Genomic DNA, 27,203 nt, shown 5'->3' with positions numbered 1-27,203 from the left:
CCCCCAGCCCATGTACTCAATATCGCTACACTGCACTTACAGGGTCTAAGAATCGACTTAGACACTGTAGGGGCATATTGTAGCCAATTTAGTTATAGCTTCACACACATTATTTTAGTGAACAAGGCCTTCCGCTGTGCACTTTAACCTAGATATATTTTATTCAGCTTAGTTTATTATTTTAACAATAGCCACATTTGTGGTCTTGTTTTATTTTTCTCTATCTAGCTATTCTTTGCCTAGGTCAGTACTGCGTTCTTAAACAAGACATTCCTTTCACTCTGTGCTTTCCTCAAGGCTGCAGTAAGATAGGTTGCCGGCAAAAGTGGTACGCTTTGTCTTCAATGTTCACAGAAACATACACACTCTTACGTGGGGATCCTCTCTTGGCACATCTGCTGTTTTATTATAAAAAACACTACTTTGACCCATGTACGTTAGAGGGAAATTCCAGCCAGATGACCACAACTGTATGCTGATTGCTGAATGCTGTGCTGCTTATGTAGACTTCAGGCCTCTTGCTCAGGTATGAGGGTTGATGTCTTCCCAGGGGAACCTGAAGGGCAGAACTAGAGCTTAACATGCTGTGCTCTAATATAGCCTAGGTAGGAATTATATTAGTGACTCTAGTGATAATATAGTAGTGTTATTTGTATGCTTTACTCTCCTTGTCACAATTTTAATCCTTTCATGCTTCATCGTCCTAGTTATTGCAGTACATGCTTTATTATCTAAGATGCAGCTATTTCAATAAAACCTTATTGAACTCTATTCTGCCTCTAATTGTCCTTGTATATGTTAGACTAATGTAACTGAGAGAAACAGATGAGATCTGAGTGACCACGATTCCCCTGAGGATTCATTTATGTCATGCGCTCAGTTGCCCAATCATCCCTACTCTTGGGTGGAGATGAGGCACTGCTAGTTAGCCGGAACAAAACCCAGACTAGGCCGACAGCTGTCACCTGTAGTGGGCTCAGACTCCTCAGTCCCCCACTGTGCATGTGATTCTGCAGCCCAAATCCAGTAGTCTCATTAGAATAATGAGAGCCTACGCGACACAGCTATGCTCTCACCTGTGGTATAGTGTACCCTGCCTTAGGGCTGTAAGGCCTGCTAGAGGGGTAACTCACCTATGCCACACGCAGTGGTTTGTGGGCATGGCACCCAGGAATGGGTGTCATGTTGACCTTGCCTTTTTCTCCCCACCAGCACACACTAGCTACAATGGCAGTGTGCATTTGTTTAGTGAGGAGTCCCTTAGCATGGCATAATACATGCTGCAGCCCTTAGGCTTCTTCCCTGGTCACAGAGCTCTTAGTGTCAGTGGTACCTTTTGCAAGGGACTTAGTTGTGTAGGGGAGTGCCAATTGTAGAAGCAATGGTACAGTTTAGGGAACTAGCACAGGTGCTGGGGCCTGGTTAGCAGGATCCCAGCACAAACTCAGTTAAGTTAGCATCACATATCAGGCAAAAAGTGGGAGGGTAACCATGACAAAAGGGGCACTTTGCTACACACCCACCTCCCAAATGAAAGAGGATGAGACTAACCTTTCCCAAGAGAGTCTTCATTAAGTGGAAAAACCTGGAAAGTCCAACTGCATTGGCATGGGTAATCCCAGGTCTGTGTTCCACTCTAAAGTCTAATTCCGGTAGGGAGATGGACCAGCTCAAAAGTTTAGGGTTGTCACTTTTCATATGCATAAGCCACCTGAGAGGTCCGTGGTCAGTTTAAACAATGAAGTGAGTATGATCTTAACTTCTTCAGGGGGCAAACCACACTATTGGCCTCCCTATCAATGGCACTCCAACGCGGTTCCCTGGAGAGTAACCTTCTGCTAATAAAAGCAACAAGTTGGTAATGGCCATCATCATTGGTTTGGGCCAGGACTGCTCCTATCCCATGTTCAGAGGCGTCTGTCTGCACAGTGAACTGCTAGAGTAGTCTGGAACTTTGAGAAATGGTGCTGAGCACATTTCTTCTTTCAGGGTGTCAAAGGCCTTTTGATAACTAACAGTCCAGTTAATTTTCTTGGGCATCTTCTTGGAGGTGAGCTCTGTGAGGGGAGTCACAATGGACCCATACCCTTTTACAAACCTGCTGTAGTATCCAGTCAAGCCAAGAAATGCCCTGACTTGAGTCTGGGTTTTAGGAGCTTCCCAGTCCAGAACTGTCTGGATCTTGGGCTGTAAGGATTGCACTTGGCCTCGACCTGCAAGGTGGCCCAAGTATACAACAGTACCCTGCCCTGTCTGGCATTTGGATGCCTCAATAGTGAGGCCTGCAGATTGCAGGGCCTACAAAACCTTCCCAAAATAGAGCAGGTGATCCTGCCAGATGAAGCTAAAGACAGCAATGTAATGTAGATATGATGCACCAAAGGTCTCTAAGGCAGCAAGAACTTGATGCACAAACCTTTGGAAGGTGGCAGGGGCATTCTTTAAACCAAGGGGCATAGTAGTGAACTGATAATGCCCAACCAGTGTAAAGAATGCTGTATTTTCTTTTGCTCCTGGTGCCATGCAAATTTGCCAGTACCCTGCAGTCAAGTCAAAAGTACTGAGAAACTTTGCTGCACCAAATTAGTCTATCAGCTAATCAGTCCTGGGTATAGGATGAGCATCTGTTCGATGACAGAGTTGAAGACTCTGTAGTCCGCACAAAACCTCATTTCTTTCTTTCCACCCTAGGGATGAGGCATGGGGATTAGGCCCACTGGGCTAGCCCAGGGGCTGTCAGAGGGTACAATAACCCCTAAATCGAGCATCTTGTTTACTTCAACGTTGATGCTCTCCTTAATTTGGTCAGACTGCTGATAGATCTTGGATTTGATAGGCAAGCTGTCTCCAGTGTCCACATCATGGGTACACCAGTGTGTCTGTCCAGGGGTTAAGGAGAAGAGCTCTGCATGCTGCTGCAAGACGTGCCTGCAGTCAGCCTGCTGTTGGGCAGAGAGGGTGTCTGAGTAGACAACTCCTTCCACTGACCATCTTGGGAACTGTTAGAGAGGAGGTCAGGGAGGGGCTCACTTTCTGCTTCCTGATCCTCATCAGTAACCATAAGCATGGTTACATCAGCTCAGTCACATAAAAGCTTGAGGCGGTTCGCATGGATCACCCTCTTGGGTGTCCTGTTAGTGTCCAGGGCTATCAAGTAGGTGACTTCACTTTTCTTTTCCAGGATAGGGTAAGGGCCACTCCATCTATCCTGAAGTGCCCTGTGTGCCACAGGCTCCAGAATCCACACCTTCTGTCCTGGTTTAAACTCTACCAGTGCAGCAGTTTGGTCATACCACTGCTTCTGGATATGCTGTCTGGCCTCAAGCATTTTGGATGCTTTCTCCATGTACAATGCCATCCTGGAACATAGGCCCAGTATATAGTCCACAACATCTTGCTTGGGTTCGTGAAGAGGTCTCTCCCAACCCTCCTTCACGAGACCAAGTGGTCCCCTAACAGGATGGCCAAAAAGAAGTTCAAAAGGTAGAAACCCTGCTCCCTTCTGAGGCACCTCTCTGTAGGCGAAAAGCAGGCATGGCAAGATGACATCCCATCTCCTTTTGAGATTTTCAGGGAGTCCCATGATCATACCTTTCAATGTCTTGTTGAACCTCTGAACAAGTCCATTTGTTTGTGGATGGTATGGTGTGGTGAGTTTGTAAGTCAGTCGACGCTCATTCCACAGGTTTCAGATAAGCCGACATGAAGTTGGCCCCTCTGTCAGAAACTACCTCCTTAGGAAACCCTACCCTGGTAAACATACCAATAAGGTCTTTTGCAATTGCAGGGCTGTAGGGGACCTAAGGGGAATTGCTTCAGGATACCTGGTAGCATGATCCACTACTATCAGTATATAATGGTTTCCTGAGGCTGTGGGTGGCTCAAGTGGACTCACTATGTCCACACCAAACCTTGCAAACGGAACCTAACCACTAGTAGTGGAATTAAGGTGACCACCTGCCTTACCACTGGTTTGACAGGCGACACAAGAGCTGCAAAACTCTTTCACCTTTTGAAACATGTTGGGCCAATAGAAATGATTAGCCTAGTCCAAGTTTTGGTTTGGCCTGGATGCCCAGCTAGGGGGATGTCATTGACTAAAGTGAGGAGGAATTCCCTGAACTGTTGAGGCACTACCACTTTCCTGGTTGCACCAGGTTTGGGGTCTCTGGCCTCGGTGTACAAGAGTCGCTCCTCCCAACAGACCCTACTGGAGCCACTGACATCTCCCTTTTCATGTGCAGCAGCCTGCTGTCTCAGGCCTTCAAGTGTGCAACAGGTTGCTGGCACGACCGGTCCCTAGATGGTCCCCTGGGGCCCAAGAGCTCAACCTGATAAGGTTCAAGTTCCATGGGCTCAGTTTCCTCGGAAGTGGTTAAGATTTCTTCCTGAGAAGAGGAGCCTTGGCCTTTCTGCTGTTCAGAAGCAACTGGTCCCTCAGTCTTCTTGCCTTTCCTTTTGGAAGGTTGGGCCATTATTCCTGGCTCCAACACTTCTTTTCCACCCCGTGCCTGGCGTTGTGCTCTAGTTTTCACACGCACCATCTCAGGCATTCACTGCATGCCAGCAAGGCTTTTGAGTTCTGCTTCAGCCCATGCTTAGGACTCCAGATCATTCCCTAGCAGACATTCAGATGGGATTGCAGAAGAGACCACTTCCTGTTTCAGGCCAGTAACCCCTCCCCATTCTAAGGTCACCATAGCCATGGGATGTACCTTAGTTAAATTATCAGCATTGGTAACTGCATATGTTTGTCCAGCCAAATACACTCCTAGGGAAATCAGTTTTTCTGTCACCATGGTGACACTGGCACCTGTATCCCTCAGGGGGGCTTCTATTCTAGTCCGAATAATCAAGGTATACTGTCTGTATTTGCTCATATTATGGGGTAGATAGCAAGAGTGGCAACATCTACCCCACCCTCAGAGACTAAAATAGCTGCAGTGTGAATCCTGATTTGCTCTTGGCACACTGTAGGTCCCACCTGGAGACCGGCTCTACCAGAGCTAGGTGGTGCAATACTAGCGGGATTCTTTTTGGGACAGGCCAAGTCTCCAGTTTGGTGTCTATTCTGTCTACAGTTGAAACACCAGGCCTTTTTGAGTTCAAAGCTTCTACCTTTGTACCCATGAGTGGATAGTGAAGAAGCTTAGGGCCCACTCTCCTGAGCAGGTTTTTGGATGCCTTGAGAATACTCTTTACTTTTATATTTAGGTGTCTCACCACCCTTCCCTTGAGGAGGCTTAGTAACCCCTTTCTTTTGGTGACCCCCAGTAGAAGTCTTGGTCACCTTAGTCATGACCCAGTGGTCTGCATTTTTTCCCAATTCTTGGGGAGAAATTGGACCTAGATCTACCAGCTTCTGAAGCAACTTTTCATTGAAGCCGTTACTCAAGATGTGTTCTTTTATAAACAAATTGCAGAGCCTATTATAGTCACGCACGTCACTTCCAGTTAATCAACCATCTAGTGTTTTCACTGAGTAGTCTACAAAATCAACCCAGGAGTAGCTCGAAGTTTTATGAGCCCTCCTGTACTTAATAGTATACTCCTCAATGGTGAGTCTAAAGTCCTCAATCACGGTAGCCTTCATGAGGTCATAGGACTCAGCATCTGCTCCAGTGAGTGTGAGAAGCCTACCCCTACACTTACCAGTGAACAGTTCCCAAAGGAGAGCTCCCCAGTCAGACCTTTTTACTTTCCTCACTCCACAAGCCCTGTCAAAGGCTGTGAACCATTTGGTGATGTCATCATCATCCTCATACTTGGAGACAATCCCTTTGAGAATTTTAGGGTCACAGGATTGCTCTCCATCCCTAATTATTAGGTTGCTGCCACCATTAATTGGTGTTAAGCCCATTTCTGCTCTCCCTCTCTATAGCCAGGAGGCTTCTCTCCAAAACGAGTCTTTTGGCCATCCTTGCTAAAAGGAGGTCGTCTTCCCTGAGGCTGCCCTCAGTGTTCTCAGAGGAACCCGACTCACCTGTGTGAGACCCAGGTCCTGCGAGTACTATCCTTGGAGTCAGGGCCACAGAGGCCCTGTCCTCCCTAGTTAGGTTAGGAGGGGGAGATCATCCTCCTGATCCCTAACTCCTTCCCCATCTGAGGGGAGGTTTCCTCCTCAGCAGGGTGTTCCTTTGCATACTCTGCCAGGAGCTCTTGTAGATTGAGCTTAGTAGGATTGGAACCAGTTTTGATTTTTCTGAGACTGCTGAGGGACCTTAGCTCTCTCCTCCCATGATAGAGGTAAGAGGTGAGGTTGAGTTCCACAACCATGTCCTCTGAGCTTCTCATTATATTACAAAGGTTCAGGATTTCTTTTAGAACAACTATTTCTAGCTACTTACACCTAACTACAGTAACTTTTTAAACTTTTAGGAAATGCTAAAGGGGACTTAACCAACACCCTAGCAAGACTTTTAATATTTTGGAAAAAACTGTCAATTCAAAAATCAATTGATTATAAAGGCAATTTTGGTAGTTACTTGTGTGACCAGATGTTGGCTGAGTAGTCCAACAAATCCAAAGCCATAAACCTCACCGCTGATCCACCAATGTAGGAATCTGACTCTGTATATACTATACCAAAATGAGGGAGCCACGGGTCAACACCAAACACATACCCGCAGCGGCACAAGAGTGGCCGGGTGCAGGGTGCAAACACAGCGTCCGGCACCCAATGCTATTCAATGGGAGGAACTCTGGGGGTCACAAAGAGGCTGCAGGCTTGGTCCAGGAGAACTGCTGAGGAAAACCATGGCTGAACAGGTAAGTAGGGACCTCACAGGATGTCGTTTGACTGTTGGTTGAATTCCCCTAGGTCAGGGGGATACAGCTGCAGGGGTACTCTTAGGCGTCAAGAAATCTTTACCGGAGCCCGTTGCGTTCAGGGAGGTTCTCAAGCTGCAGGCGTCGTCGTGTTGGTCAGGAGAACTCAACCCAGGGTGGACTCAATGGCAGAATCGCCTGGGGACCTGCTCTGGACCAGTGGGCAACCTGGACATGGGCCGTGGGCGTAAGGTGCAGAGTGGGCAGGGCTGCGGATTCAGGGCGGCTCTGGAGTCTTTCTTGGAAGTTTCTTTGTGGACAGGGCCGCTATCCTCGAGAGGTTTTGATCCTCTGGTAGGTAGGCAGGCAGTCATCTGGGGGTTAGTAGAGGTCACTGGTCCTGCAGATTGCGTTGCCTTTTTGTAGCAGGAATCTTGAAGCTGCAGATAGGCCGGTACAGCTGGGATCAAGTCAATTTTGTCAGGAGTCTGCTGGAGTCGGCTGTTCAGTCCTTCTTCTTGAGGTCATCAGGAATCTGAAGAGCAAGGTTTAGGGGTGCCCCTAAATACCAGATTTAGGGGTGTTGCAGGGGTCAGAGGGCAGTAGCCAATGGCTACTGACCCTGAGAGTAGCTACACCTTTCCTCCCTTTGGGGAGTGGGCCACATTCCTATCCCTATTGGCTATCCTCCTCCAAAGCAAGATGGAGGATTCTGCAAGGAGGGGGTCACTTCAGCTCTGCACACCGTAGGGGTGGCCCCAGCTGCAGTGGTCACTCCTTGTTTGTCCTAATTTTCCCCACTGGGCCTTCTGCCACAAGTGGGGCTTCATCTGGGGGCGGAAGGGGCATCTCCACTAGCTGGAGTGCCCTGGGACAGTGCAACAAAAGGCAGGAGCCTTTGAGGCTCACTGCCACGTGTTGCACGTCCGCACAGAGCAGGCTTTGTCCCTGACCCCAGAAAACACATAGGCTCTTATCCAATGGGGTCAGAAACTTGTCTGTTAGTGGCAGGTTGGCACAGACCAGTCAGCCTTACATTAGAGGGTTGGCTAAAATACAGGTGGGCATCTCTAAGATGCCCTCTGTGTGCATTTTTTCAATAAATCCAACACTGGCATCAGTGTGGGTTTATTGAGCTGAGAAGTTTGATACCAAAACTTCCCAGCCTTCAGTTAAACCACCATGGAGCTGTGGAGTTCGTAATGACAAACCCCCAGCCCATGTACTCAATATGGCTACACTGCACTTACAGGGTCTAAGAGTGGACTTAGACACTGTAGGGGCATATTGCTCATGCACCTGTGGTGGTGTGAATCATGCCTTAGGGCTGTAAGGCCTGCTAGAGGGGTGACTTTCCTATGCCACAGGCAGTGGTTTGTGGGCATGGTGCCCAGAGATAGGTGTCATATCGACTTTGCCTTTTTCTCCCTACCATCACACACAAGCTGCAATGGCACCATGCATGTGTTTGGTGAGGGGTCCCTTAGGGTGGCATAATACATGCTGCAGCCCTTAGGGACCCTCTCTGGTGACAGAGCCCTTAGTACCACTGGTACCTTTTACAAGGGACTCAGCTGTGTGCCAATTTTAGAATCCATAGTACAGTTAAGGGAAAGAACACAGGTGCTGGGGCCTGGTTAGCAGGATCCCACCACACACTCAGTTAAGTTAGCATCAGATATCAGGCAAACATGCGTGGTGGGTAACTATGCCAAAAGGGACACTTTCCTACACTCGCCCTCTTCCTGATTTCAGCAGGTTGGTTAATGCCTTCGGGAGGCCCAATAGAATGTAATTAGGGAATCTGGGTAGGTTGTTATCGTATATTTTATCCACGTCTCCCAGCACGTCCGCCCAAAACTGTTGAATCTTGGGACAATGACAAAGCAGGTGTGTTAGTGTGCCAGGCTGGCTGCACTGCCTCCAGCAACTGGCACTCCCACCCTGCTTCTATTGCACCACCCTAACTGGCAAGCAGCATTTCCTTACCTGCGGTGCTACATGCAAAGACTTGTGCTCTGTGTATAATGTCGTGCCATTCTTCAGCTGTAAATATGCGCTCTTGCTCCCGCTCCCAGCGCTGCTGTGCCGGCAATTTAGAGTGGGTTGTCGGCGTGAGAAGAAAAGCTTGTATGTGAGAGAGGATATGTTTGGCTCTGTGACGTGTGATAAACCATTTTTTAAATGGTGTGAGTGGTTGATTGGCATATAGGAGAACATGAGGCTGCATAACCCAGTGGTGAATGGCAATTTATTTCCAGTATGCAGTGGATGGAAGGGCATAAGCATTTTGGAGTCGTGAGAAGTCCATGATCACAGACCTGGTCAAAGAAGTCTACTATCCTCTTGCAGTAAGCCTCCTGCCAGCATTAAAAGGTGGACTCCTGTAGCGCTGGGAGAAAGTCTGCGTTCCTTATCAGTGGTGTCTGGGGTAGCATACAGGAGGGAAGCATCTTGGTACCTGTACCTTCTCCCATACCCCAAGTGTCGCCTGACTGACAGGTGATACATAAACACCTGGTAGGCAGTATGGCTTGGGGAGCCATGGCGCATACCATATGTGGATTCCACCAATGGCTTGATCTGTGAAGCACCAGTGCTGATAAGTACAAGGTCTAGCACGTTCTACTAGGTGCCTAAGCTGCGCAGCCTGATAGTTTCACACTAGGTAAGGTATTCCCAGTCCCCCCCTTCTGCCTAACTCAGGTAAGCCTTCTTCGCCACTGGGGCTTTTGTCCCTACCCAGCAAAAAAAGTCCTCTATGAGCTGTTGTAGTTTGTCCAGCATGTGTGCAGGGGGATGTAAGGATAGTGTCTGCATGACGTATAAATCCTAGAGAGCAAGGCCATCTTGACCACCCTATATTTCTTCCAGGAGGAGGGATTATCTTTGGTGTTGGAATGGAGGGTAGCGTAGCTGCTATCTGCAGTATGATCCAGTGTGGAACAGATTTAAAAACTTAGGTATTTAACACCATGAGTGGCCCTAGTGAAGGGGAAGAGAAGCTCAAGTTGGTCTTGCTCATATTTAGGGATAGTGAGGTTTAGGGCTTGGGTTTAAAAAAAAAAAAAATAACGTTGAATCCAGATGCCTGCCCGAACGCTTCCATTTTGCGCATTAGTGGTGGCAAGGAAGTGCGTGGCTGCGTTATTGCGATCATAACATCATTGGCTTGTAATGCCAGCTTATGTTCCAAGCCCCCCCCCCCACCCCACTGGTAGTGCTGCTATGTGGGCATAGTGCTGCACCCGTTCAGCGAACTGCACCATATGGAGGGCAAACTATAATGGTGATAGTGGACAAACCTGGCTGGTGGCCATTGCCACCAAGAACGGGCATGACAGTAGCCCATTAATCCTAACCACTGCCATACGGTTCGCGTAGCTACACCTGACGCAGCATTGAAACCTTGCACCCAATCCAAACACAGCAAGTACCAAACGGAGGTACCACCAGGACATGCGGTCAAATGCCTTCTCAGCATTGACGAATCAGAGGAGTGCCGGCAAACTTCAGCTGTGTGTTTTATCAAGAAGAAGGCAGAGGCGTTTGGTGTTGTCGCTGCAGCCTCTCTCTTGGATAAACCTGGCCTGGTCAGGGTTGGTGAGGCATTGCATGTAGGGTGCTAGATGGGATGCCAGAATACTGGTAAAAACCTTGCCATCATTGTTCAGCAGGGATATGAGGCGGTATGAGGAACAATACACAGAGACCTTACCAGGCTTGAGGAGGACACAATGACTGCCTGTTTCATGGTGTCTGTAAGACTGCCTGTTTCACTGAAAGAGTTGTAGAGGCAAGCTAGGAGAGGGGCAAGGAGAGTTGCAACTGCCATATAAAAATCTGAGGTGTATCCATCCTGACCGGGCGCTTTACCCGGGGGCAGGTGTTGGGGTGCAGGCTCCCCCTTGGCTATTCAGATCACAGCACTCATACTTTTTGTGCACTTCAAGGTCACTAAATAAACATAGGCTGGAAACCCGCCAAATAAGGAAAGTGGCACTTCAAGGTGATCTGTATTTATACTTCTTTGCTGAGACATTTGCACCCCTGAGAATGCAGCACGGACGCCGGCACCCCACAGGCAGGCCCCACATTTTCAAGACCTTTCCTCTAGATCATGGATACTCAAAGTACGGCCCGCTGGCCTCATGCGGCCCCTCTGACCTTTACATGCGGCCCCTCTGGCAACTTGAGCACTGGGCAGCTGTTTGCTCAACTCCACACAAATAATAAAAATATTAAATAGACACACAATCATTTCTTTCAAACTTATTTGGTGTTAAAGAAAAGAAGTAACTAGGGACTCCTGCACTTAACTTTAAAAACGCCTTCATTTTTAAATACACCTTGCAGCACAAGTGTAAAACCAAGAAAGTCTCTTCAAGATTAAAAAAGTGTATTTATTCAGAACATTTTTGCCTTAGTAAAATTTATTTTATCAGTGCATTGAGATGTATACATTTAAAAGTGATAGTTTTCATACATACATTTGGAAACAAATTCTTTCCTCTACCCTGAGACAGCATCAATAGTACAGTAAAGAGGCAAGCCACTTGCTATGTGCACTTTATGGGTGGCCTGGGTTCCTATCATACATTAACAACATTACAGTTTAATAAATCAAACATAGAAGCAGGTTTTGTGCAGCGCACACCATGAATCATGTATTTCGAGGTCATCTTAAATGTGATAATGTAGAAAAAGGAGGGAAAGTGAGACTAAACAATTGCCTAGGATCACACAATTTGGAAAAGTGGGTAAGCTGCGATTAATTCCAGGTTTTCTGTTTTCCCATTGTTTTTTTCAGCCACTAGATGTATATCATTTGCTTCTCTTTCACCTACCTTGCCACCAATCCCTCCAGCTACCCCACCCGACCGCCACTGCCCTGACATCAATGCGGCCCCCAGGCACGTCACAGACCAAACCTTTTGGCGCCTGGGAAAATGTTTGCGAGTACCCATGCTCTAGATGAACACACTGAGGAATTCACACCAGGATAACCGTTTACATAATTTTATTGAAAGTTAAAAAGCTCTGCTAGTACACACAACATGATTAGTGATGAATATAAAAACAATCAGGAAAGCAGCAACTATGTTTACAGGTAAAAAGAAAAGAAGAAAATATTGCAAGATGATTATTAAAATCAAGCATATATTTTAGAATCTGATGAGATAGTTTCCTAACCCCTCCATCTGCCTAGGCTAAGCTTAATACAAGAAGGAATCCTATTAGATAACAAGCCAGAGAGAGACACCCATATACCTTGGCAGAACAGAAAGTTCTGTTCTAGACGTCAGAAAGAGTTACAGGCCACATCATTTAATAAGCCGCAGTCAGACAAAATGTGCAGAAGCAGTATCCTTTGAAAGGGACGATGCTGATATCACAGTCTTGGCTGTACCCGCGCAGCACCTCCTCCTGCCTGGCGTAATAGGTGTTCAGAGCTTTCGTCAAATTTTGTGCAGAATTTGCTTTAAAATAATTTTAAAGGGGGCGTGGCCAAGATGGTGGATGGGTGAGACGTGTCCTTGAGTCTCTCTGTCCCTGGCATCATTTATGTGACACAGCTGCCCACTAACGCGGGTACCAACCACCCCCCACCCCACGATTCATGAGCATCGGTCGAGCAAGCCCTGGGGAGCCAGCAGACAGTGTGGGGGCCCCGGGGCTCGCATCTGGGAGACCTTGGGGCTGCCCTCCTGGAGGACAGACATGGCCACCAGAGACAGATACAAGAGAGGCCCGGTGGCAGCCAGGCGTGGCGGTGAGAGGCCCATCCCTGCCTCGTGGCCACATCAGTGGCTAGGCTGAGAAGGGACTGTTGCACCACAGAGGAACAGAGAGCCAGTGACAGCACCAGAGACTCTGCAGGCACCTCTGGCTGCCCTCTTCCACCCCCCCAAACCTTCTTCAGACAGGAGAAGGGAGCGGCATTGCATACACCTTCCGTCGAGACCCTGGGGGTGCGAGGGGGGCACAGTGGTGCACGTGGCCCCCGCAGCACTGGAGCAGTGATCTGCGGTGGGTGTGGCTGGGGACCCTGAACATTAGCCCCCCTGAGTCTCAGCGCCTCAGTGGAGGCCTGGGGAAGCCAGGCATCAGCCCTTTTCAGCAGCAGAGGGCGGAGGGCCTGGAGCTGAGGCCTGGACTGGTTGGCTGTCCCTACTGCCCTGCCACCCTGGGGGCTGTCTGGAGGCCCCCCTGGAGGGACAGCTCTGACGTGAGATCAGGTGACCACCTCCCTGCCACCACCAAACTGGCACCATGGCTGGGCTCCCTGGTGAGGCGTGGGTCCCACGAGGTGCCCCCTGGACCTGATCCTGGTTCTGCCTGACACCCTTTGGGACTGGACTGGAGAGCTGCTTGCACAGCTTTCATCAACCAACGGTACTGGACGGCCAAGGGCCCCAGGCCCGGATTTGGTGGCTGGCGTTCATCTGGTGAAGGTGCATGATTGAGGCCTAAGCCCCTAGGACTGGCTGGGTCGAGCAGACAAGGACATTGTTTGGACTCCCATTGGCAGCACCGGGCCCTGCTGACTCCGTGGGAGACGAAAGTGCCCACACAGAGAGGGGTATGTGGGCTTGGAGGCTGCGATGGCCAGACTAAATCACCTTTGGTGGACGCCACCCACTACATATTGAGGTCGGGCTGGCTACCTCAGAGTCATGTCGGCCATTGACAGTTTTGAACTTTGCCAATCCCAGCAAACAAGGGATTCCTCAGTGGCTGGAGCTGTGGTTTCACACCTCCTAGACGGACTAGGGCCCCACTGCTGCGGTGGCACCTGCCACCTCAGGGAGGAGTGGGCTTTCCCTTCACCTTTAGTAGAGGGGGTAATAGAGACCAAGGCTATGGCTAGCGGATGAGGGAAAAGGGATTGCACGCTGAGAGACATGCTCGTCAAGCCCACCACAGCTCACACTGCAGGGGTCCAGCTTCGTCAATGGGATCAGACGCCACGTCGGACGTGGAGGGGACGAACGGCGTGGTGACATGTTTGTTCCTGGAGGCCCTCTTCGCTTCCCTCTGGGACAACCTCCACACTCTCGGGAAAGACCCCTCAAATGCCCTCAAGGAGGTCTACCATGACATCGACAGCTTGGGAGTCTCATTGCTGTAGGACCATGAAATCAGTCACGATGAAGAGATTGAGTAGTTGCAGCAGGTGGTCTGCAGCTCAAGGACCAGCAGATGGACCTCCAGGTGCACGTTAAAGATTTCGAGAACAGATTGCAGCGCAATAACATCTGCATCAGAGGCGTACCCACCGGGGCCGAGGAGGCGGACATAACTCAGTATGTGACAAACCTTTTCCCCTCGATTCTCGAGGTATCTCCGGAGACTGAAATAAAGCTGAACAGAGCACATAGTCGGCCCTAAAAGACCAGATTCGTCCCTCCCCCCAGGTGTACATTCTGAAATGCGTCCAAGAGTTTCCACTTAAGGAGCGCATCCTCCATGCAGCTCGGGACCGCCACCCATTCCAGTTCTGGTGGTCTTAACCAATGCTTTACCAAGACCTGGCTTCCTCCACTCTTCAGAAACGCAGGTACTTGCTTCTGGTCACTGCTCAACTCCACTCTGCAGGCATATCAAATTCTTGGGGGCACCTATTCAGGGTTGTCTTTCGAGTGAACAGAAAACTCCACTAGCTTCAATCCCTCGAGGAGACCTGTCGGCTGCTGGGCACTGAGGCCACCCTGGAGATACCCCAGGCTGATAAGCATGAGAGTGGGACTCGCAGACGTTCCCAGCGGAGGGAAGCTAAGTTGTGTCCAGAGAGGCTTTGTCCTGACCCAGCAACCATAGCTAAAGAACAGCAGGCGGTGATAGATGCTCTCCAGGGACCCCGCTATAGTGGAGCTAAGTTGAACATGGCCATGCTGTAGCTACACTTTACATTAGGGTGGGTGGTTAGGGCAGGGGGTGAGGAGATGGGGTCTTTGGCCACTACACACACACACCTCGCTATCTCCACTGACTGGGTCTTAGACCTTGGAGTCTGACCTTGTTTGGAAGTGTATTCACAGTTGTTTGTTTGTTTTTTTTTCTTCACTTTTTTGGGGGGGAACCTACAGGCTGCAATCTCACACCATCGCTTTAACACACCTGTTCTGTGCTCCTCTGCACTGCACACTTTGAAACATACACCAGGGCCCCCTTTCTTAGAGCGTAGCGATTTGACAGCGCTTTGCTCCCCTAGGTCTATGCCTTATAATGTATAGATACTCACTCTCAACATGAGGGGTCTCAACAAGCCTACCAAACGCAAAGCTGTGCTTTCGTATCTTGAACACTCGGGCCCCAATATTTGCCTACTCCAGGAAAACAACCTGCTGGCCGCTGATTGGCACAGATGGCGCTCCAAAGCCTTCCCATATAAATTATTTTCCTCCAACTCTACAAAAACTGCAGGAGTGGACATTCTGGTATCCAGTTCCTTTCGAGGGAAACAAGTCCTAAACGGGCCGCAATGGGGAGTAGATTGTTAGCCTAATCAGTGTCCGTGGGTTCACACATCTTTACAGTAGGGACTATTTACATTCATAATGAGGGTCAGGAGCACTTTATATGTCACGCAGAGGCGGAGGTGATGGCAACACACGACCGCCTGGTGCTCTTAGGCAGCAACCTTAACTTAGTTTTCGATAATGACTGTCAGATCTGCCCAATGCTTTGGTCAAACAGGGGCAATTTCAAAGGAAGGCACTCACTGGCTGGAAGAAATGGGTCTAGGTGACATCTGGTAGAAGCTACACCTGCACACGAGGGACTATAATTCTACTCACACGCACCTAAGACGTACGCCCGCATAGATCACTTTTTAGGCTTCAGAGATAGAACCCCGTTCTCTGTCGGATCATGTGGCGGTTTCATTTACCCTGACTTTTCCACCAGTGCAACCTATAACTAGGGCCTGGCAGCTGGGAGAAACACTCTTACACCGTCCCCCAGTCTTCAAACAAATTACCAAAGTCCTAAAGGACTTCCTCGCAATCAATGACACTGCATACGTTTATATTTTCATACTGTAGAAGACGCTAAAGGCAGTGGTCTGCGGCGAGCTAACTGCGATTCCGTGGTGGACAATAAGATCCGTAAGTACAAGAGAGATCACCTGCTCTGACAGGTTCAAAAACTCGAGCAGATCCACAAGGGAACGGACACCCCACCAGGTATGGCGGCAACTAGAGGCCACCTGAACGCAATTGGCGGGCATCGACCTGGACAGGGTGGAATACTCTGCCCTCTGACTTTGCCACTCTTATTATACTGGCAGGGACAGATGTGGCCGCCTCTTGGCCAACAGACTACGGGTGCAGAGGCAGGCTGCTGGGGTCCAGGAGAGTCAGGTGTTGAACATATGATGACCCCGGGATCGTCACTGACTTCTGGGAATTTTACACTGAGTTGTTTGCAAAACAGGATCTGCCCACGGATGGGCCGGGCCTATACCTTCAGGGTGCCCGCACTCCGAAGTTAACAGCGGAACAGGCATCTCACCTTGACTGCCAATTAGGTTTTAAGAAGTCATAGCAATTATTGTCAGACCGTCCGCTCTTAAGTCGCTGGGCCCAGATGAGTTTCCGGCACTCTTCTATAAAACCTACTGCACAGCCTAGGCTCCTCTCCTCACTAGAGTGTTTAATGCTATCAAGGACCCAGCTTCGGTCCTGCTTTCTATGCTAGCAGCCTCCACCATCATTATCCCGAAGCCAGGCAAGGATAAGGAACACTGCTCATCCTACCGGCCAATATAACTTCTCAAAGTAGATTAAGCTCTTCATTGGCATTCTAGCAGCCCATCTAGGCTCTCTTCTACCAGGCCTGGTAGCCCCTGATCAGGGGGCTTTTGAGCCCCATCGCCAGTGTGGTGACAATACGAAGTGGATCATGCATCTAACTGATAAGGCCGCCGTTCGGGTGGGACGCATGCTTATGGCAGTGGAACCGCAAAGGCGTTTGGTCAGGTTCACTGGCCATACCTGGAGGACACTCTAAAGCACTCTGGCCTGGGCAATCCCTTTTTTTCCTGGATTCTTAGTAGCTATAACCACTCGGTCGCAACTGTTCGAGTGAACAGGCAGACGTTAACCACATTTCCCATCTGCCCCCTTTCACCCCTGCTTTTTGCACTATGTATGGAGCCATTGGCCCAGCATGTCTATGACAATCCGGACGTCAGGGGGATCCCATTTGAAGGATAGGAGCACACCATTAGTCTATATGCAGACGATGTCTTGGTAGCCCTGGAGGAACCCTATACCTCCCTCCCAGCCTTCCTGTCTGAACTGGAGACTTTTGGACGGGCAGCGGGGTTTCGGGTGAATGTGCATAAATCCCAGGTCCTTAATCTGTCTCTCATGCGGGACACCCAAGAGGCCCCTCCTCGTAATCACCCAGTTCAATGAGTGCAGGAATACGACGACTACTTTGGCCCGGGCAACAGAGCCTCTCAACTACCAGATCTTGCATCAGCAGGTTAACCTCAATAGATAGAGACGATATCGCCCCTCCTGGCTGGGTCGGGTGGCAGCCCTGAAGATGTCGATCCTGCCTAAAATATTATTCCTCTTTGAGGCTCTGCCTGTAGCGCCTCCTAACAGGACCATTTGGGCCCTGCAGCAAGATCTGTGCTACTTTGTATTGACTGATGTTCGTTCACGCGCGTAGAGGGAGGTGAGCTACACACTCCTACATGAGGGTGGTGTTGGCATTCCAAACCTGCTTTGCTACTATCAGGCTGCCCAACTTAGATTCCTCCTTGAGTAGTCTCGAGAGGAGTCTGAAAAACATTGGCTTTTCATGGACAGAGCAGTGGTGGGGCAGCATCGCTGGAAGATCCCCTTTTTACACAGACATGCTCGGCCACAAAGCCTCTACCTCTCCCCCATTACCCTGTCTGTGTGGGACCGGGTGGCCAAGAGGGTGGACCTGACCTCCTTCCTGCCCCCACTGATTCCCATTGTCGGTAACCCAGATTTTATTCCAGGTCTCAATGCAATCAACATCCAACACTGGCATAAAGCTGAATGCCAGACCCTAAGTCACTTGTTTAACAAAGAGGTTTCCATCCCCTTCGAGCAACTCTGATTGGATCATGCAATACCTGAAGAAGAGCGTCTGTATTATTTGCAGATTAGACACCGGGTGAAGCACCCATCAGTTCGCCCAGGGGCACAATGCTTCCTTACTATTTTTGGAAAAATGTCTCGTTATCAAAACTTCAGACAGATGCCTCATCTCTGACCTTTATGGTTGCCTGAACACCAGAAAAATAAACAGGCTAGCCACGCTGGGAATCTGAACTTGGCCGCTCAGTGACCCAGGAGGAATAGGGGGAAATGTATTACCACGCACGGCAGACAGCCCGTAACGCAGCAAGTATCAAGACAGCTACCAAGATCGTCACATACTGGTACCTCACTCTAGTCCGTTTGCATTGCAGGAACCCTCCATGCCACCTGAGTGTTGGAATGGATATGGCTCCCCTGGCACATTGTTACATTTGTTGTGGCAATGTCTGAAACTCACTTTTTATTGTACTCAACTGCTGGATATGGTCAATACTCACCTTAAAACCCAGCTCCTTAGCTTTCCTGCCTATACCATCCTGGGCCTATCCAACACAATAAATTTCCAGCTCAAATGCCGGCAAGGGCGCCGGATTTGGTCTAGTGTTGGGGGCAGCCTTGCAAAATATTCTGAGGCACTGGGGTACGGGACAGTTTCCTACCTACCAGGAAGGTATATCTTAGGAATGGAAAATTGACCCTCACTCTCTCCGCACGAAGTTCCACATACTTGGAGATCTGGCGTCCTTTTATAGCTATACTATCCACAGAATTTCGCAAACTCACCTGCCCCAGATACATTTGGATCTTTCACCTAACGGAGGCTCCGGCAGAAGTCAACCACAAGAACAATGAGTAGTTAGCCACACTGGAGATGGTGAGCTACCCTTAGATATTACACTCATAAGCACTTTAGATCTCAGGGGGAGGGGAGGGTTGGGGAAGATTTATCTTCTCATATCTGAACTACTGAGGATGAGCTGTTTGCGCATGGTGTGGCTTTAATTTTGTTGTTTGAAATTCAATAAAGAGATGTGAACCATAAAATCATGTTAAACAACTAGCGTTTCTGTCGGCTCTCAGTCTCTTACGTATTTCGATTAGATTTTATGCGCTGATTAATGAAAGTAAATAGGAGGGAAGCAATGTACCAGTTTGGTTCAAAAATACCATACTCATGCAATTATCACAATATCTCGGAGCACGCATTTCAATGGAGTATAATTAAAGGATTTTCATTTAAAGCCATAAAAGTGAATAAATGAAGATAAAACCATACGAGTAGGGAGACCACTATATACGCAATATATCAAAATTGTAACAGCATGGCTTGAAATCTGTCATACTTGGGGATGGCATCCTTGCAGAGCACCCACATTTTTTTTTTTTTTAAACATTTGCTGAGAAATTGAAACCAGCAGGAGCAGAGCTCCACATCCTCATCTTTAGGTGAGGAAAAAGAAAAGCGTCTCTCAATGGGCAGTATTGGGGCCTCTATGGAGATAAATTTCCACCTGACAAGAGTTGCAATGGAACTGTGATGGAATCCGACTGCACCACTTACTGCAGGGCAGGAACTACTGTAGGAAGTTCCAGATCTTGTCAGGTGCTTGGGGAAATTCATAAAGTGAGGAATCACTAGGTGAGAAGTCTGCGGTTCAAACAGTTTCTAAATTTGTAGACTTCATGTTTGCTGAGACTTTCCTTTCCACATCTTGTGTCATGTGGGGTAAATAAGACTTATTTTCAGATTTCAAAGCTTTTCATTATATGGCTCATGTTCATGAAAATTAGTTATTGTCTCTGACTCATGTTACAGTTTTGCCTACGTGCAGCAATGCAACTTGGTTCTTGAAGACAATGTTCTTCATTATGATGAGTGCAGGACTAACACAATGTTCCTTTTTTCATCCTGTACTTTCTTATTAAACGTCATGTCTGCTTTCTTTTCCATATGTTGTCTCTCATGGAAAGTAAGACCTCTTTTCTGAGCAAACCCTTTCCCACATTCCGTACACTTGTAACGTTTATCTACTGAATGGATTCCCTCATGTTTCGTAAGGTCTCCCAGATGGTTAAATCTTTTATCACATACAGTACATCTGTAAGGTTTTTCACCAGTGTGCGTTCTCTGATGTATAGTTAGGACAAATTTATTGCTAAAGCTTTTGTCACATTCAGTGCACTGATAAGGTTTCTCCCCTGTATGTGTCCTTTCATGACTAGTAAGATGGTGCTTACGACTGAAAGATTTGCCACATTCAGTGCACTGATAAGGCTTATGTCCTTTATGACAACCCTTGTGGACATTAAGATTTCCTACGCTACTAAAGCTTTTCCCACATTCACCGCACTGATAAGGTTTTTCACCAGTATGTGTTCGTTCATGTCGGATTAGAGAAACTTTATCACTGAATCTTTTCCCACATTCAATGCACTGACATGGTTTCTCACCTGTATGTGTTTTTTCATGTTGTCTAAGGTGGCCTTTGTCAAAAAACCTTTTCCTGCATTCTGTACATTGATGTAGTTTTTCTCTTCCTGTGTGTATTCTTTTGTGCATAAGTAGAGTCCCTTGTTGACTGTAACTTTTCCCACATTCACTGCATTGGTGCGGTTTTTCACCTGTATGAATTTTCTCATGAACTTTCAGTTTATCACTAGAAGTAAAACATTTGCTACATTCTGAACACTGATAAGGTTTCTCCCCTGTATGCGTCCTCTCATGGACAGTAAGCATTCCTCTCTGAGTAAAGGTTTTCTTACATTCAGAGCACTGATAAGGTTTCTCACCCGTATGCACTCTTAAATGGACAGCGAGTGTCGTCTTAGAACTAAACCCTTTCCCACATTCAGTGCAAACATGTACCTTCTCATCCACATGCGTTCTTTTATGGACCGTGTTGTTTGTCCTATATTTGTCTCTAAATGTTTTTTCACCTGTGTGTTTTCTTAAATGCTTCTTCATGTCACTTCTATGACAAAAGCTTTCATCACACTCAGTGCAATGAAAGGGTTTCTCTCCAGTATGGATTCTTTCATGGCCAGAGAGAGAACCCTTTGTCCCGAAACTTTTCCCACATTCAGTGCACTGATATGGCTTCTCTCCTGTGTGTCTTCTTATGTGAATAGTAAGTGCCCCCCTCTGGCAGAACATTTTCCCACACTCAATGCACTGATGAGGTTTTTCCCCTGTGTGTGTTTTCTCATGTTCTGTCAGATTGCCTTTATTACGGAAACTAATGCTGCATTCAGAGCACTGGTAGGGTTTCTCACCAGTGTGTGTTCTCTCATGGACAGAAAGCTGTCCTCTCTGGCAGAAGCTTTTCCCACATTCAGAACACTGGTATGGCTTGTAACCTGTATGTGTTCTCTCGTGGCAGGAAAGGTCGGCTTTGTTACTGAACTTTTTCCCACATTCAGAGCACTGGAAGGGCTTGTCACCTGTATGTATTCTCTCATGAATGATAAGATGGTGCTTAAACTTGAAGCTTTTCTTACATTCAGAGCACTGATATATTTTCTCACTTAGAGGCATTCTCATGTGTGTAGTAAGCTCTGTAGACTGGATAGTAAGCCCGGTCATCTATGGATGGTGACTGTCCACAGAGCTCTTGCACACTAGGAAACTTAGCAATCTCTGATGTCTGTGGGTACTAGGCTCTGAATGCTGGGGCTCTGTCAGGTGTGGATGATAATATGCAACTTCGCCCTTGGACAGTAAGTTCTATCAGCTGTGTACAGTATTCTCAGTTGTCTGTGTATAGTGAGTTCTGCCTACTGTGGAGAGTGAGCTCTGGGTTCTGTTGTAACTCAGTTGACTGTGGCTAGCGAGGTCTTCTACATTACATGCACCAACATCATTTTTCACTCAAATGCTTCTCTCATGTTTAAAATTATATTCTGGTTGAGATATTTTATACATTAGCACCAAAACAGTGTTTTTTCAGTAGGAATTCGACCAGGTAACGGGAGGAAAAATATATAGCTCCAAAGAGTCCGGCATTCAGTAGATTTTGTCTTCTCTCTGAGATGGTGCTCATGATGTGACTGACCACGCATCTGATGGACGACTTAATCCATTTTCACATTCTGTAATTTCAAATCTTTTAGTTCCTCTTTATTTTCAGACTGCATGTGCCATCTAACGTGGATTCTGGTGGATGTATAGCATTACATTTGTAGCAGTGTCATTCCTTCAACTGAATTAACATAGGTGTCACTGAATCAATTTTGGCTCAAGCTTTCATACCTGTCGGTTTAAAACAGTTTCTCCATTAGTGCCTGCACGTACAATAAAACACAAATAGCATTATTGATCTCACCTTGTGAACTATAAAGACACTGTGGGCAGATGTTGCGAATTAGAGTTCAAGTCACTTCTCTCACGGGAACACCGGGGCAGTAAGGGTCTGAAGGTCTGTGAAGATAAAGAACGTGAAGAAATGAACAATTAATGGGTGGCACAGCTGCTCTGCCTGGTTCACTCAAGGCCACTGGCAGCTGAAAATCAGACTGCAGACTACTGATCTCATGATAAAAGCTGCCTAATCGTTTGAACGGCAAGATCAGCAATGTATAAGGCTTCGTTAATGAAATTGTTCTTTATGGTCTGGGATTGGACAACACAGTTTAAAGTAAAAAGATGCAGCCACGTCATAAAGAATTTTGCTTCCACGCTACTGAAAAACACAATAAAAAGACAAGACCATGATGACATCAAACATGTAGATAAGAGTGTTGTGTGAAGGTGGCAGTCCTGTGGGGTGCCAACTCTCCCAGCAAGTGAAAAAGAATTGTCTCTGTCTCAGTAGTGAGTGTAGGCAGCTACTGAACTGTAGGTGGAGGGGAGGCAGCACTCTTTTGATCTTCTACCTCCCAGCACAGAAGCGTAATTACTTTGCTGCAGCCTCGTTGCTAAGACGTTTTCTGTGGCACCTGGAAAGTGAGAAAGCAGAGCCGAATAGACTTAGAAGCAGATTAAAATGGCAAAAGCCATATGAAAGAGAGGGCGAGCTCAGGGAACATCCAAACATTGAACAGGAACACATTATCCCCATGTAAGCAAGAGGCCGGAAGGAAGGAGACATCACAAGTTCTCCTAGGCAAACCGCACACAAACCACAGCTGAGAAAGTTGGGTGGGTAACACAACAAATCTGGATTGGATAAATACCTGGGCAGAATTGAATCTGGCACTGGTGATAAGGGATCTCCCAAGGATGAATCTAACCCAAAAAGCAGAACATTTCACAGAGTAGGCACTAGTTCACTGCAAAGCCACAGGGTTCCAGAAACTAGAACATCAAGCATCATCCACCAACCCCATCCTTTCAGATTGCATTGTAAAACTAACTAGCAGTCGGTGGAACAAAGTTACAGAAAAATGTAACTGATTACAAAAATCTGTAATCAGGAAAGAAAGATGATACAGATGTTGAAAAACCAACACCAGTAGATGCCAAACTAACCAAGACCCTCTAAAGGTAGACATACTTGACAAAATTAATCTGACACAATCTCCTCTACAAGGCAAGCATTAGAATCCAAACATAGAAAGTTGTCTAACAGAGTCAAAGAGACCTAAATGACCATATCACATCTGCAACCATGTAAAACATTGAGGACACAATCTGAGACCTCACAAAAGAAGCTGAAGAACCAGACATAACATGATTTCATTCCTCAAACAATGGCGGGAACGTTAAGTTTAACTCAGGGACCTTACCAGGTTTTACCCCTAGAGCTAGAGCAGAAGTCTTTCCATTTTGTTTGCTCCAGGTCCTCATAAGTAAAATGTTTGGAAGTCTGCCCGCTCACCACCACCTCCAAAAGTTTAAGGATTGTGGGAGTGGGAGGGGTAGAATTTATGAGATCATTTCAAGGATTCTTTTTCAGTAGCTCATAATCCACACTAAAAGTAACAGCTGTGAAAGAGCAAATAAGACAAACAGAAATTGACTACAAGCACTGCGCCTGATAATTGGGGTGCTGTGAGCATCACATATTCCTGCACCGGCTGCATGAATGATCGCTACAGGCCTGAGTAGCAGGCTGTGTTCCCTTCTCCTCACCTGTTCCCTGCCACCCCCCAGCATCACTCCAGGCTTCTAACCCGCTCTCTTTACTTTCAGCAAAAAAAAGTTTGCCCTCTTCCCTATTTAGCAAGGGTGACACAGACCCTAAACACAGGAAGGAAAGTGGGCTCGACTACCCTTTTTTGTTATATGACAGCACTAGCTGCCATCAATGCTACAGAGCCTGCTGCACTGATAGTGATGGTCATTTAAAACAAGAGTCCCTATATACATCACTTCCCAAGGTCCGTAGGCCACCTCTCTAAAGAAGCCGTCTCTGTTTATTTGTAAAACAGTAACACAAATCTCCACATAATGCGGCCGACCCTTTGACACTTACCCATTGACCTCCCTCTTTTTTCTATTTTTCCCAGGCTGTTACCCAGAGGCCCCAGGTGCCACAGTTTTAGGACTCTACAGCTGAATAAAACCCAGCAGGCCTCCTCCATGCCACCCTGTCGGATTCCTTTTTTGCATAATTTAAGCAGCACTCTAAGCCTGAAAGTGTAATGTTTTGGCTTATACTGGGTGTCTGGACAGAGCTGTATCTCTCTAAAGAGCTCCAGCTAGGATGAAACACAGGAGTCAGGGGTGTTTCTATTCTTTCCAGGTGGGCTTGGATGGTATTTTATTTTACCAATCCAAAGCTCTAATACTGTACCTGGAGTGATAACAGGCTTTTGTCATTTTACAGCTCAGCACGGATGGTACTAGATAACCCCATGCTTGAACACTCGGTTGTAAAAATGACAAAAGGCTTTGTCACTTTCTAGCTCAATGTGGATGGCACTGTGCTAATGCAATGCTTAAAAACTATGCCAGAAAACAGACATTTGAGGTAGGAAGATTCAAAGTGTTGTTGGTGTGTGTGTGTGTATGTATATATATATATATATATATATATATATATATCTTCAAACAAGGATGGTCTAAAGGTTGCTGGGTGGTGCACTCCACTGCCGGTGCCAGTGACGGAGAGGACCAATCTCGAAGAATACAATTCACCAAAAGTATTTACGGCACTCCATGAAGTTTCAGTAGTGCCTATTTATTGATGCCAAAGTAACAACCACCAACGCGTTTCAACTCCCCAAGGAGTCTTGTTCACACTATTGAAACTTCATGGAGTGCCGTGAATACTTTTGGTGAATTATATATATATATATATATATATCTATATATCTTCACTTAAAAAGCCAAAGATTAGAGGGACGTTATAGTTAGGCTCACATTTTAAATGTACGAAACCATGGAAATTGACCAGTAATAGTTGGAGTTATCTCAAGTAACTATAACTCGCGCCCTCGCCATGCACAGCTAATTACGCCACAAATGATTGTACTCATGACATCTTTGATAACATCACTGCTGATAGCAATGTAACATTTTCATTAAATGGTTTGAGGAAAAAACTTTGCATGGTGGAGGCGCAAGTTATAGTTAACTTAGGGCCTGCATCGCTCAACATACATGTCCTATCTCACTCCCACAATCATTTTTATTGACCTTGCAACACCATTGTGAAGTGACGGCAACCACAGCTGCGAGAAAGGATGCATACTTAATAACAAAGCAATGTCCTTATTTGTTCTAAGAATCAATATGCATTATGCTCTGATCGCTGTACAGTACATCGTCTGCCAGTGTTAAGCGAACCATTCTATAGGAGAACTCCATATTGGCTTTCAATTACACGTCTTCGATTGGCTGGTTCGTCTACCTTAAGTTTACAGCGCTCGGAGAGCCATGAACAGTAAAGCAGCAAATCAGGCAGATAAATAAATGGACTCTAATGCGCTGCAATGCAGGGCAGCCCCCCTGCTGCGCGAACGACTCCATCACATTGCAACACTGAAGTCACCTCAGATCGCTTCACTCAATGCTCATGCCTGCACTTTCTGGGGCTTATTTTCAAGCCCATTGCACTGCTTTTGCGGCATATTTTCCTATATAAAGAGAGACACGCCGTAAATAAGCCCCTCTGTGTTTTACTTTTGGTGCAATCCCTTTTATGGTTTTAATTATTAATGTTAAAGCTTTGAAGTGGAACAACTCATGGATTGAGTGGAAAAGTGGATGCTGGTCAAACAGAATATGTAACCCCTGTTAGCACCACACAGCCATTGGCACAAGCGGCGCTGACATGTAAATAAACCCATATATGGTAAAGTACAAAACAACTTTGTGGCATTGTATAAAAAAAAAAAAAAAAAAAAAAAAAGCAAATCTTGCGGTTAAAGTCATGTGGTGGGTTTGCAGAGCCTTAAAATGATACTTACAAATGCAGACTTGTTTGCTATGGGTCGGAAACTCCTTCATCTTGGTAATTTGACAGCAATGCATAGTAAATGTTTACTTTAAATCAGCATCTTTCTCTTGCAGCAATCACAGCAGACAGACTCAGCAGGGAAACGGGAAACCCTGCTGCTTTCAGCTGTCCGCGACAGTAATTACGAGGCACCGCCACAGCACCTCGGGGAATCTGGCGCCATTTATCCTTCCTGACTGACCTCATTGCTTACCTGCCAGAGTAACCTCACAAGCAACCAATCACGTGCATCCGGTTCATACAAAGGTGAGGAGGATTCACCTGTGAAGCTATTGTGGAGTTTTCACTAAAGCACGGTTGGTGGCCTAATGAAGGTTAAAACGAACTCCACGGCACAACTTAATGTTATACAGGACAGCGGTGGCCACGAGGAGAGAATATCAATGGACTACAACGGGGTTTCTATGGAGGATGATTATTAGTCAAGCTCTGAACAGAGTGGTCTGTGAGAAGCCTGTTGCAAAGGCACTGAATCAGAGGTAATTTGAATTTTAAAAGCCCTAGGAGGGCCCCCGAGTCCTCCTCCTTTATATGGCAATGCACCTTGGGACCTGGCCCACCTGGGGGCTACAATTAAAACAAGCATCGGAGCCTTTGCTCTTTTTTTATGCAAATTCGCAAATTTCTCAAATTTGTGGAAAAACACTTTTACAAAAATGTTTTTTTGCCCTGCGTGGGTCCCTCAGGGACCCCAAAAAACAAGGCTTGGGGGCCAGGGTATTCCTTCCCTGGCCCCTTTTCTACTGTTTCATGCTTTTTGTGCCCAGATGGCTGCCAACACTTCTGGCTCTGCATTTCCTTGCACAAGCTTGTTATGATTTGCAAAGTCGTCAGGAAGGATCTGCAGCCCTTGATATATAAATTTAGATTGCCTTAAATTTCTCAACAACTACTGAAATGGATTTACACCAAATAACAAAAAGCGCATTCTGCAGACCAAAAT

General features: G+C 47.0%; 1 protein-coding gene and 1 pseudogene across 1 annotated transcript in view; both read right to left on the bottom strand.

Annotated features, from left to right (window-relative positions):
• Nucleotides 1–27,203, bottom strand: part of LOC138246706 (zinc finger protein 208-like) — a 254,660-nt gene that overhangs the window by 184,999 nt on the left and 42,458 nt on the right. The window contains exon 2 of the mRNA XM_069201477.1: nucleotides 22,181–22,275. The gene's annotated coding sequence lies outside the window, so the exon portion shown is untranslated. The remainder of the gene's footprint in view (nucleotides 1–22,180; nucleotides 22,276–27,203) is intronic.
• Nucleotides 11,151–27,203, bottom strand: part of LOC138246705 (zinc finger protein 850-like) — a 58,511-nt pseudogene continuing 42,458 nt past the window's right edge.

The sequence above is a fragment of the Pleurodeles waltl genome, chromosome 7 (assembly GCF_031143425.1).
Source record: "Pleurodeles waltl isolate 20211129_DDA chromosome 7, aPleWal1.hap1.20221129, whole genome shotgun sequence".
Taxonomy (NCBI): Eukaryota; Metazoa; Chordata; class Amphibia; order Caudata; family Salamandridae; genus Pleurodeles; species Pleurodeles waltl.
The sequence above is the reverse complement of the archived record's forward strand: the minus strand, read 5'-3'. Positions and strand labels throughout refer to the sequence as shown.